Source organism: Pseudophryne corroboree, chromosome 3, assembly GCF_028390025.1.
Source record: "Pseudophryne corroboree isolate aPseCor3 chromosome 3, aPseCor3.hap2, whole genome shotgun sequence".
Lineage (NCBI taxonomy): Eukaryota > Metazoa > Chordata > Amphibia > Anura > Myobatrachidae > Pseudophryne > Pseudophryne corroboree.
In genome coordinates, this window is record NC_086446.1 from 352,643,493 (window position 1) to 352,656,176 (window position 12,684).

Here is a 12,684-nt window from a genome sequence, read left to right on the forward strand (position 1 = left end):
AATAGACTATATATCTGTACACTGATAATATGTTGCATTGTCCAGTTATATGTATAAAAAAAATTACAAACTGGGTATGTTGCGATGATCCTATCGGTGAGCTGTATCTCATCTGGGGTTTTCACAGTGAAGGGGTTAATTGTTTTGAAAGTACACATCAGAGAAAAGGTGGGGTGTTGCCATGCGGTGTGGGAGGGAGGGGGTCTTATGTGTGCATGTGCAGACCTGCTGGTGAGCAGGGAGGAGATCAATCCCAGAAGGGGTCATGAACTAGCAGGCAGAGCCCTAACTGTGCTCTATATGTGAGCTCTGCATTCATGGAAAAGAGTTACTGTCACAGTGCTGTGCTTTATGGATATCATGGAAAAGTTATGATTTGGCAGTGTTGCACTTCGCTAGCATTTCAAAATCATTTTGGTTTGACAAAGAGTGTGTTATGGTGTATTTAAGCCAGGCTTTCCAACATGACCCCTTCCACCCAGTGCAAAATGCTCTGCAACTGAACTCTCTGCTTCCTTTACTATTGTAGTTAAATGTGCCGAATTAATTGCTAGTCACATCTATTAACTCAACACATGTAATTGCATTAGTAATAATAAAGCATTTACTAGTTCTGAGTGTGAAGGCGTTTCGGTGGATGGTCTGTGTCGCTTTGTTGTTTTCTTATATATTAATAGCAATATATAGCCTCCCTTGGTGCTTAGCCTGAAGGAGTTAACGGTATACTCTGGGCAATATTCAATTAGTGTCGAAATTTTCGACAGAGCGGTAGGACGGCACTTTCTGGCGATAATCGTCACTTTTCGCCACTTTACTGTTCAATTGAAGTTACGGTTTTCCGCCCTGTTGGAAATGCATAAATGTCGAAAAAAACATGGAGGAGCGGAATCCATATGTTCATCCATGTTTTCGACCCTGCCGTGGTCGAAAACGGGTCAGATTTCAACCGTTAATTTTCGACCATAAGGGAGGGCGAAAATGAATGGTCGGAATCAGCAGGGGAACCGGCGGAAACGGCCCGCAATAGAATAGTGAAGTGTCGGATCCTCAGTGTCGGAGAGGATCCAACACTAATTTAATATACCCCTCTGTGTGCAGACTCTTTCCAGTAATGTATCTATTCTCGTCACTTTCACATAAAGAGACTAGCCTGCGTTCTGTTGTGTCTGCAACCAAATGGGCTAGTCTTATACAGGTGACTGGCTGTTCGTAGGTTAGGCTTTAACAGTTTTGCAGGTTACTGAATCCAGAAAGGCTAGTGTTGCAGTCTTACTACTTGTATGAATTTTGCAGGAATGTGGATAAAGAGATGCTAAGCTTAGTTGGTTAGGATAAGATAGTGCTTGTGATAATTGCTGTGTTGTGGTCATGTGTTTCCTTTCACTTGAAATATGCACTCATTCTTCAGTATTCTGGTTACACATGTGCCTCCTCAGTAGGTACCTTGATGTTGACAGAGTGCTCCCATTCTGCGTGTGTCTTTTTCTGGAGCAGTTAAGCATGATCTTGTTTTGCAGTCATATGAGCCAACTCTGCCAGGGTTGCGGTGGTTGAGCACCCCCAATATCTATTCTGAAGCTAACCACATCTATTTATGCAATCTTTCAATCATGAGGGTGAGGGAGGAGACAGTTTAACATTAACATCCCCAATTATAAAAAAAAAAAAAAGGTACAGAATTGAAAATGTTTACCTTGTCTGGATCTAAAGAGGTTCATCTTCAGTATTATTATTATTATTATTATTATAATTATTATTATTATTACTATTATCGTTTATTCATAGGGTCATGGGTGTGACAAAGTATCTTCAGTGCTGTACAGTGACAAGAACACAGTTCCATTAATATGTGGGACAACAGCGAGAAAACCAAAGACAGCAGAGGGCTCGGGGCAGGAGCGGATAGAATAGACGCTGGGGGGGTGCGGTGACAGGATGTAGAGCTCAGTGAGACCTTACCCACTAAGTGGGTGGCCAGACAGGATCATAGTCATGGTGGGAGAAATGTAGAAAGGGAAACAAATGTGCATTGTTGACTAGCAGGAGAGAAGGGAAGTGGGCCCTGCCCATGAGGTAATACAGTACAAGCATGTTCTGCAGGTATTTGGATCTAAAGAGGTTAAGCTTCTGCATGTTCTGTAGGTGTTGTATCTGGAAAGGTTAAGCTTCTGCAGGTATATGGATCTGAAGATGTTAAGCTTGGTCTGGTTGTGTTGATGTCTGGTCCATGAGAGTTTCAGCTTGCAGTCTTTCTCCAGGTGCTTGGATCTAGGTGATCTGTGCTTGTTGTTAATATTCTACTGCAGTTGTACAGCTGTGGAAAGGTTAAGCTTGTCCTTAAGAGTATCTGTCTGGATCTGGAGAGTTTAAGTTAAACTTACCCTCATTCTTCCAGTGTCTGGATCTGGAAAGGTTAAATTTGCACTCTCTCATTTCCTGTATCTTTAGAGCTCCTCTATCCATTTTTAGAACCACCATTTCCAGTTCATTCACCTTAACCCTTTCACTTCAGGAGTGGCCCAAGAAATGTTTTCACAGACAGGAGCATCTGATTACAAAGGTCAAGTAGGAATAGTGTGGACAGCCTAAATTACTCTTTGCATAATCTGGAAGTGGCTGTCATATGTTGGGAGCCATCAAACTTTAGTTGTCACGATCCGGGTATCTGGACGCCATTTCTTACCCATCAGATGCCTCCTAAGGCTGGCTCAGCGCTCCAGGACCGGATCCCATCTGTTATCCTGATGTGTACATTCCTGTATCCTCTCCTGTCACTCTGGGACGCTGTCACAGTAAACGCCATATTACACCTGGCATGGCGTCTCCCGCGGCCTCCGCCGCCGTCCCTGAACTTCTGCATGCAGAGTGTCTGAGTGGCGATTACGTCAGCCGCGGCCTCCGCTGTGTCCGCGTGGTTGGATGTGCATCTGTCAGCCTGGCGCCTCCTGTCTCCGGTGGCCGGCGCCGCCATTACTGTTTTCATTACCACATGGATTACAAACCAAATTTCCCTCCAAGTGTCTGCATGGGCGCAGCCATCTTGGATTCTGTCAGCTGATCATTTCCACCAATCTGTTCTCAGTATTGATAATCTGCATAATTGCCTAGCCAATCCCTTCCTTGCTGCAGGTATAAATACACTGTGCCTGAGCAAGGAAGGCGTCAGTGCTTTGGTTGTCAAACCTAGTTCCTGTTTGTCTCTCTCCTGTGATTGTCTTCCAGGTTCCAGCTCCTGTCTCAAGACTTCCACCATAGAGACCCGCACCAGCATTCCACCTGCGGTGTAGCCTGACTCTCCAATCCATTGTGGATTCATCTGTTTCCAGCTACAACATTACCTGCTTCCAGCTCAGCTTCCAGCAGAGTACAGCTTCCCTTAAAGGGCCGGTGTCCTTTCTACACTTTACCACTCTCCACCGGTATTATTATTTCTCCGCTCTCAAGTTCTACATTTCAGTTCATATTTCATCGCTCCCAAGTTCATTTATTATTTAACTGGTTCCAGCCAGTATCCACTCCGTGCTAACAACAGTCTGGTTCCAGCCAGTATCCACAGCAGCTGTTTTATCTTCAGCAACCCAGCTTTTCCTGGAACACCAGCTGGCACAATCCTGGGTTATCTCCATTGCTACAGTCGGGCCTGGTAAGGACTTTCCATCTAGAAGATCATAAGAACTATCTCACACTACCAGTGCCCTGTGGCTCCTGCCATCCTGTAGTACCCAGGAACTGTATTTATTATTTGCTGACTTTTACGTTTTCTTTTACTGCTGCTGTGTTGCGGAGTTGTCATAATAAACATCATTGACTTTTATCCAAGTTGTCGTGGTCACGCCTTCGGGCAGTTATTATTTATGTTACTTACATGTCCAGGGGTCTGATACAACCTCCCAGGTTCCGGTACATCTCAGCCCCTACAACTGAGGCTGCCTCCCGTCAGCTCAGGCCCTCAGTTGTGACAGTAAGCACTGACCTAATGAATCCAGCCGGAGACCAGGATCAAGCGGCCAGGCCGATGCAAGAACTGGCAGCCCGACTAGAACATCAGGAGGCTGCACAGGGCCACATCATCCGCTGTCTCCAGGATCTCTCTACTCGGCTGGATGGGATTCAGACAACTCTCCGTGGATCAGGCGCGTCTGGTGCGTCAACCACAGTGACTCCAGCTATAACCCCACCCACCTTACCCATTTCTGCTCCACGTCTTCATCTTCCAACGCCAGCAAAATTTGACGGATCTCCAAGATTCTGCAGGGGATTTCTCAACCAGTGTGAGATTCAGTTTGAGCTACAACCTGGCAATTTTCCCAGTGACCGTACAAAAATTGCCTACTTTATTTCTCTTCTCAGTGGCTCAGCCCTTGATTGGGCATCACCGTTATGGGAGAGGTCCGACACCCTGCTATCTTCCTACACTGCCTTCGTGTCAACATTCAGGCGCATCTTCGACGAGCCAGGCCGGGTAACCTCAGCTTCATCCGAGATTCTCCGTTTACGCCAGGGGTCACGTACTGTAGGACAATATCTGATACAGTTCCAGATCCTGGCGTCCGAACTGGCATGGAACGACGAGGCCCTGTATGCTGCATTCTGGCATGGCTTATCTGAGCGTATTAAAGATGAGTTAGCTACCAGAGACTTACCTTCTAAGTTAGATGAGCTAATCTCACTCTGCACGAAAGTTGATTTACGTTTTAGAGAGAGAGCAACTGAGCGTGGAAGATCATCTGCTCCAAAATCTTCTGCTCCTCCTCCTCGTCAACTGTCACCATCTAAAGATGAGCCCATGCAACTTGGCCGTTCCCGTTTAACTCCTGCTGAGCGCCGAAGACGTCTCTCCGAGTTTCTCTGTCTCTATTGTGCAGCTCCGTCTCACACCATTAATGCCTGTCCCAAACGTCCGGGAAACTCCAAATCCTAGCTCGCCAAGGAGAGGGCCGGCTAGGAGTAATGATCTCCTCTCCATCTTCTCAAGATTGTAATCTCCCAGTCTCGCTTCAAGTTGCTCAACGTTATCGGAACGTCATTGCCCTCCTTGATTCCGGAGCAGCTGGGAACTTTATTACCGAAGCCTATGTTAAACGGTGGTCCCTACCCACCGAGAGACTTCCTTCGTCCATTTCTTTAACTGCCGTGGATGGCAGCAAAATTTTTGATGCAGTTATTTCTTTAAGGACTCTACCAGTTCGTCTGAGAGTGGGAGTTCTTCATTCCGAACTTATTTCTTTTTTAGTGATTCCAAGAGCCACACATCCTGTGGTCCTGGGCCTTCCATGGCTCCGTCTTCACAATCCTACAATTGATTGGACGACTACGCAAATCCTGGCATGGGGTCCCTCCTGTGCTGAGACATGTTTGTTTAAAGTATTGCCTGTCTGTTCTTCCTCCCCCAGGTCGTCTGATGTTCCACCTCCTCCATATCAAGATTTCACGGATGTGTTCAGTAAAGCTTCTGCTGATATCCTTCCTCCTCATAGAGAATGGGACTGTCCGATTGATCTCGTTCCAGGGAAGGTTCCACCTCGAGGCCGAACTTATCCGTTGTCTCTGCCTGAGACGCATTCTATGAAGGAATATATTAAAGAGAACCTAGCAAAGGGGTTCATTCGACCTTCTTCTTCTCCAGCCGGCGCAGGCTTCTTTTTTGTAAAAAAGAAAGATGGTGGACTGCGGCCGTGCATCGACTACAGAGGTTTGAACGACATTACCATCAAGAACCGTTATCCTTTACCCCTGATTACTGAGCTCTTTGACAGAGTTAGCGGAGCTACCATCTTTACAAAGCTGGACTTGCGAGGTGCATACAATCTCATCCGGATCCGTGAGGGTGACGAGTGGAAGACCGCATTTAACACCCGTGACGGACATTATGAGTACCTCGTCATGCCCTTCGGATTGAGCAATGCTCCAGCTGTCTTCCAGCATTTCGTCAATGAGATCTTCAGAGACATTCTATACCGTCATGTCGTGGTCTATCTAGATGATATCCTCATTTTTGCCAACAATTTAGAGGAACATCGTTTTTGGGTAAAGGAGGTTCTGTCCCGTCTCCGTGTCAATCATCTCTATTGCAAATTAGAGAAATGCGTCTTTGAAGTCAAGTCCATTCCGTTTCTAGGGTACATTGTGTCCGGTTCCGGACTAGAGATGGATCCTGAGAAACTACAAGCAATCCAAAATTGGCCGGTACCCTTAACCCTCAAAGGGGTCCAGAGGTTCTTAGGGTTCGCCAACTATTACCGAAAGTTTATACGAGACTTTTCCACCATTGTGGCGCCTATTACTGCTTTCACTAAGAAGGGTGCTAACCCGTCCAAGTGGTCTGAAGAAGCCATGCAAGCATTTCATCTTTTAAAACAAAGGTTCATCTCTGCGCCTGTTCTGAAACAGCCTGACATCGACTCTCCTTTCATCTTAGAGGTGGATGCCTCCTCCGTTGGAGTAGGAGCGGTGTTATCTCAGAGGGCTAAAGATGGCCATTTACACCCTTGCAGTTTCTTCTCCCGGAAGTTCTCCCCAGCTGAGCGCAACTATGCCATTGGCGACCAGGAGTTGCTAGCCATCAAGCTCGCTCTAGAAGAGTGGAGGTATCTGTTGGAGGGAGCTTCTCATTCAATCACCATACTTACAGACCACAAGAACCTTTTATACCTGAAGGGCGCACAATGTCTCAACCCTCGTCAGGCCAGATGGGCACTTTTCTTTTCCAGGTTCGACTTTAAACTCCAGTTCTGTCCGGGCTCTCAGAATCGCAAGGCCGATGCCCTTTCCCGCTCATGGGAGCAAGAAAATGAGTCAGAGTCTTCAGACAAGCATCCTATTATAAATCCGTTGGCATTCTCCACGGTAGGGATGGACTCTACGCCCCCATCAGGGAAAAGTTTTGTGAAGCCGATGCTAAGGAAGAAGCTCATGCATTGGGCCCATGCTTCCCGTTTTGCCGGACATACAGGTATCCAAAAAACCCTGGAGTTTATCTCTAGGTCCTATTGGTGGCCAACTCTGAAAAAGGACGTCTTAGAGTTTATTGCATCTTGCCCAAAGTGTGCCCAACATAAAGTATCCCGCCAGTCGCCTGCGGGGCAACTGGTTCCACTATCCGTTCCCCGTCGACCATGGACCCACTTGTCGATGGATTTCATTACAGACTTACCCATGTGCAACAAGTTCAATACCATCTGGGTGGTAGTTGACCGGTTCACCAAGATGGCACACTTCATTCCTCTCACCGGTCTTCCGTCAGCTTCCAAGTTGGCTCAAGTATTCATACAAGAGATCTTCCGACTCCACGGTCTTCCTGAAGAAATTATCTCAGATCGAGGAGTTCAATTCACAGCCAAATTCTGGCGAAGTTTATGTCAAGTCCTCCAAGTCAAGCTAAAGTTTTCCACGGCTTACCATCCTCAGACCAATGGTCAAACCGAGAGGGTGAATCAGGACTTGGAGGCCTTCCTCCGCATCTATGTGTCCTCCTCTCAAGATGACTGGGTTCAATTACTTCCCTGGGCCGAGTTCTGTCATAACAACCAGTATCATTCTTCATCTGCTTCAACACCATTCTTCACTAACTTTGGATTCCACCCTAAAGTCCCTGAGTTCCAACCGCTTCCAGCAACTTCTGTTCCCGCAGTGGATATCACCTTGCATCAGTTTGCCAATATCTGGAAGAGCGTACGATCAGCTCTGCTCAAGGCATCGTTCAGGTACAAGAAGTTTGCGGATAAGAAGCGTCGAGCAGTTCCTGCTCTCAAGGTGGGTGATCGGGTATGGTTATCCACGAAGAATTTGAGGTTAAGAGTTCCCAGTATGAAGTTTGCACCTCGCTATATCGGTCCTTTCAAGATTGAACAAGTCATCAATCCTGTTGCTTACAGACTCCAGTTACCTCCCTTCTTAAAAATACCCAGGACATTCCATGTTTCCCTGTTGAAACCGCTGATCTTGAATCGGTTTCATTCCTCACTTCCTCCAACTCCGAAAGTCCAAACTCAACGAGGCGTTGAGTATGAAGTGGCCAAGATCCTGGACTCACGTCACCGTTACGGTCAACTACAATATCTTATTGACTGGAAGGGTTATGGTCCTGAGGAACGTTCATGGACCAATGCTTCTGATGTCCATGCTCCTGCCTTGGTCCGGAGATTCCATTCCAAGTTTCCTCAAAAGCCAAAGAAGTGTCCTGGGGCCACTCCTAAAGGGGGGGGTGCTGTCACGATCCGGGTATCTGGACGCCATTTCTTACCCATCAGATGCCTCCTAAGGCTGGCTCAGCGCTCCAGGACCGGATCCCATCTGTTATCCTGATGTGTACATTCCTGTATCCTCTCCTGTCACTCTGGGACGCTGTCACAGTAAACGCCATATTACACCTGGCATGGCGTCTCCCGCGGCCTCCGCCGCCGTCCCTGAACTTCTGCATGCAGAGTGTCTGAGTGGCGATTACGTCAGCCGCGGCCTCCGCTGTGTCCGCGTGGTTGGATGTGCATCTGTCAGCCTGGCGCCTCCTGTCTCCGGTGGCCGGCGCCGCCATTACTGTTTTCATTACCACATGGATTACAAACCAAATTTCCCTCCAAGTGTCTGCATGGGCGCAGCCATCTTGGATTCTGTCAGCTGATCATTTCCACCAATCTGTTCTCAGTATTGATAATCTGCATAATTGCCTAGCCAATCCCTTCCTTGCTGCAGGTATAAATACACTGTGCCTGAGCAAGGAAGGCGTCAGTGCTTTGGTTGTCAAACCTAGTTCCTGTTTGTCTCTCTCCTGTGATTGTCTTCCAGGTTCCAGCTCCTGTCTCAAGACTTCCACCATAGAGACCCGCACCAGCATTCCACCTGCGGTGTAGCCTGACTCTCCAATCCATTGTGGATTCATCTGTTTCCAGCTACAACATTACCTGCTTCCAGCTCAGCTTCCAGCAGAGTACAGCTTCCCTTAAAGGGCCGGTGTCCTTTCTACACTTTACCACTCTCCACCGGTATTATTATTTCTCCGCTCTCAAGTTCTACATTTCAGTTCATATTTCATCGCTCCCAAGTTCATTTATTATTTAACTGGTTCCAGCCAGTATCCACTCCGTGCTAACAACAGTCTGGTTCCAGCCAGTATCCACAGCAGCTGTTTTATCTTCAGCAACCCAGCTTTTCCTGGAACACCAGCTGGCACAATCCTGGGTTATCTCCATTGCTACAGTCGGGCCTGGTAAGGACTTTCCATCTAGAAGATCATAAGAACTATCTCACACTACCAGTGCCCTGTGGCTCCTGCCATCCTGTAGTACCCAGGAACTGTATTTATTATTTGCTGACTTTTACGTTTTCTTTTACTGCTGCTGTGTTGCGGAGTTGTCATAATAAACATCATTGACTTTTATCCAAGTTGTCGTGGTCACGCCTTCGGGCAGTTATTATTTATGTTACTTACATGTCCAGGGGTCTGATACAACCTCCCAGGTTCCGGTACATCTCAGCCCCTACAACTGAGGCTGCCTCCCGTCAGCTCAGGCCCTCAGTTGTGACATTAGTTAACTAAAGGTAATGCCTAGGTTTTTTCTTAATCTCCAAGAAACCAATCCAGCAAATCCTAATACACTATCTAAAGGGCTATACTAGAACGATTTTGTCCAATTTCTGCTCAATTCGGTCATTCGGGCCGATCTATCTTGGGAAATTGTGCATGTTTGGTGTGTCTACGATCCGATGTGCGGCCCCGTGAGCGTCGGATCGGATCTTCCAGGTCATTAGTGCTGCACTCGTGATATGTCGGAATCAAATGGAATCGTATGGAATCGTACGGAAAAAAGTGTTTTTTGCTCGCGATATATCGCATGCGATCTATATTAAGAAGTTTGAAGCACTCTAATCCAGCCCATCAGATGTATCTGATGGTACCTGTGAATGCATGCTATACATCGAATGCGATATGTCGGCGCTTGACAGATCGTATGCGATGTATAGCATGCTCAAAAAATTCAAATTGTACCAAATCGTTTGGAATTGTATGTAAACAATCCCGGGAGAGTTCAAGGGAAATCGCCCCGACTTCAGCCTCTAGACATATCGTTCTAGTGTATGGGGCCCTTTATACCCTAAACTAGAGATTTTCAACCTTTTACAACTCGCGGCACACTGAACAAGATTTAAATATTGCCAAGGCACATTCAAATATAATGGTGATGCATGGAGCAGTTGCTTGTCCTAGGATGTTATATCGCGACTTCTCCATAGGTAACGCCTGAGCCACATCTGAGAGAGCCAGAAGAGCCCAACACTGCCCGGGCCCAAAATTAGAACTGGCTATGTAACCACCAAACCCACCAGTATTGATCGTTCCAGGGCCTCAGTAGCAGCAAAACACTGACGGGCCTGGCTGTGCTTCTATGGCGGCACACCTGGAGACTGCTCAGGGCACACTAGTGTGCCACGGCACAGTGGTTGAAAAACACTGCCCTAAACCCTATTTTTACCCTAATACCTTAACACGAAAGTGCAGACTGGATGGGCCATGTGATTCTTATCTACCATTAGATTCTATGTTTCTGTCTTTAATGAATATATCATACCTTGCCATTTGTCACAAGTGGCTGAGGTTGGAGGTAGGTGCCTCATTGAGGTTATATGTTCGACAGTCCTTCTGTGCTACACAGTGCTTGGCTGCCGGGATTCTGATTTCTCACAATGGGCCTGATTCAGATGTGGACGCAAATCGGGTCTGTGCTGCATCTTCAGTCACAGCAGATCAGAAGCGGTCTTTTGTACTGTGACGTCACCGAAGGCTTTTCAGATCCGCCACTTGCGTCCGAAGATGCAGCATTGGTCGTACATCAAGAACATCAGTTGCACTATCGTATCACTGAACAGCCCTGTGGTTACTTAGAATGTCCGTTGCTACTGAAATGCCGGGGTCAGAAGCACTGTCCGAAGTCGCAGTAACCGGCTGTAAAACCCCCCAAAATGGCAGCAACACGTCTGCATTTTAATCACCCTTTCCCGTCACCACCCCCAAATAGTTACTGTCTGTCAGTGAAACTGTGACTAAAGACACCCTTGGACCAGCATCACAGCACATGTGCAAAACTCAAGCCTTTGGCATGTTGCAACTGAACTGAAACTGCATCCACCTCTCAGTGTTTTGTAAGCTGCAGTGTATACACATAGGGATGTTCTGAGCAAAAGAAAGCAAGTAAACCATGTTGCGCTGCAGAAAAGGGGTATGTCCAAACTCAGGGCCTGAGTCATAGATGTACGGTATTGCACAGCCACTGCGTCCAGCCGTGTGATAATATATTAATGCCTTGTGTACATAGACTTCTCCTGCAGGCTTCTGTGATCTGCTGCTGCTGATCCCTCCGTGTGATCTGAGTAACCCCTGTGTTACTCGGGATGGCCGGGAAATTCATGCTGCTGAGACCACACCCAGAAAACGTGCCAGCTGCGCCCCATTTTCTGCAGTGCTGCCTGTTGTTGCCCCCAAATGCCAGCAGCATGTCAATCATACTGTGACATTCGAGGCACTGCGAGGTACATTGCAGCTCCAGATCTGCACAAGAGCAGTGCGGCTTCTGCCCATGTACAGATCGGAAAACATAGGAGATGCTTGTGAATCATTTGGGTTTGTGTATACCTCTAAATCAGGCCCTCAAATCTAATTTGCAGTGTAAATTAAAGTTGTGCCGCATTTGTGGCCTTCATGCAAAGCAGCCAGCATTTACCCTGCATGCAGAATAAAAGTATTTCTACTGAACGTGGTTTGTGCTGGTGCAGTCTCTTGTTTTTTTGTTTTTGTTTTGTTTTTGCTTTGCTCCAGCTGTTTATTGTCTCCATCTTCCTGTATTTGATGTCTTGATTTTTATACAAATGGCAGTGAAAGCTAGCAAGGAGCTTTGTTCCTGCGCACACCTATACAATTACCAGACTGATCACCTGATATTGGGGGTAATTTAGATTTGTCGGTAAGAATACAGCGCTTGTGTAAATTATGTGCCAAATTATTTGTAAGCTAATGGGCAAAACCATGTGTACTGCAGGGGGTGCAGATATAACATATGCAGAGAGAGTTAGATTTGGGTGGGGTGTGTTCAAACTGAAATCTAAATTGCAGTGTAAAAATAAAGCAGCCTTTATTTACCCTGCACAGAAACAATATAACCCACCCAAATTCTAACTCTACCTGCACGTTATATCTGCCCTCCCCGCCCCCCCTGCAGTGCACATGGTTTTGCCCATTAGCTAACAAATTTGTTGCTGCAATCAGATCTGAATTTGGCCCATTGTCCAGTTGGCCTGATAATTGTATAGGTTTGTATGCAGGAGCATTAGCCAATAAACAACTTAATATGATCTAAGGTTGCATCTTATGAACAGTTTGCGTGGGGTACACACTGAGCAGATAATTGCTCCAAGGGTCGGAGTGTTTATCTGATCAGCTATGTGACCTGCACAGTGATTACCAGGCCTCACACTGTAGGTGAGCATAAGAGACTTTGGGCCTGATTCTGAGTAGCACATAAAAGCGCACGCAGTGACGTTTGCTGGTTGCCATCCGTGTACCATTGTGGAGCCAATGTGCAAAGACTATTGGGAAATTCAATTATTTAATCGCATCCGATTAGCCACATAAAGCAGCAAATCCCGACTAAACAAATGGGCGCTACGTGAAAAGTCCCGTTTGGGCGCCCAAACAGG

At 46.8% G+C, this 12,684-nt stretch overlaps 1 protein-coding gene across 1 annotated transcript in view; it reads left to right on the forward strand.

Annotated features, from left to right (window-relative positions):
• Positions 1-12,684, forward strand: part of THRA (thyroid hormone receptor alpha) — a 181,444-nt gene that overhangs the window by 59,811 nt on the left and 108,949 nt on the right. The window lies entirely within an intron of this gene.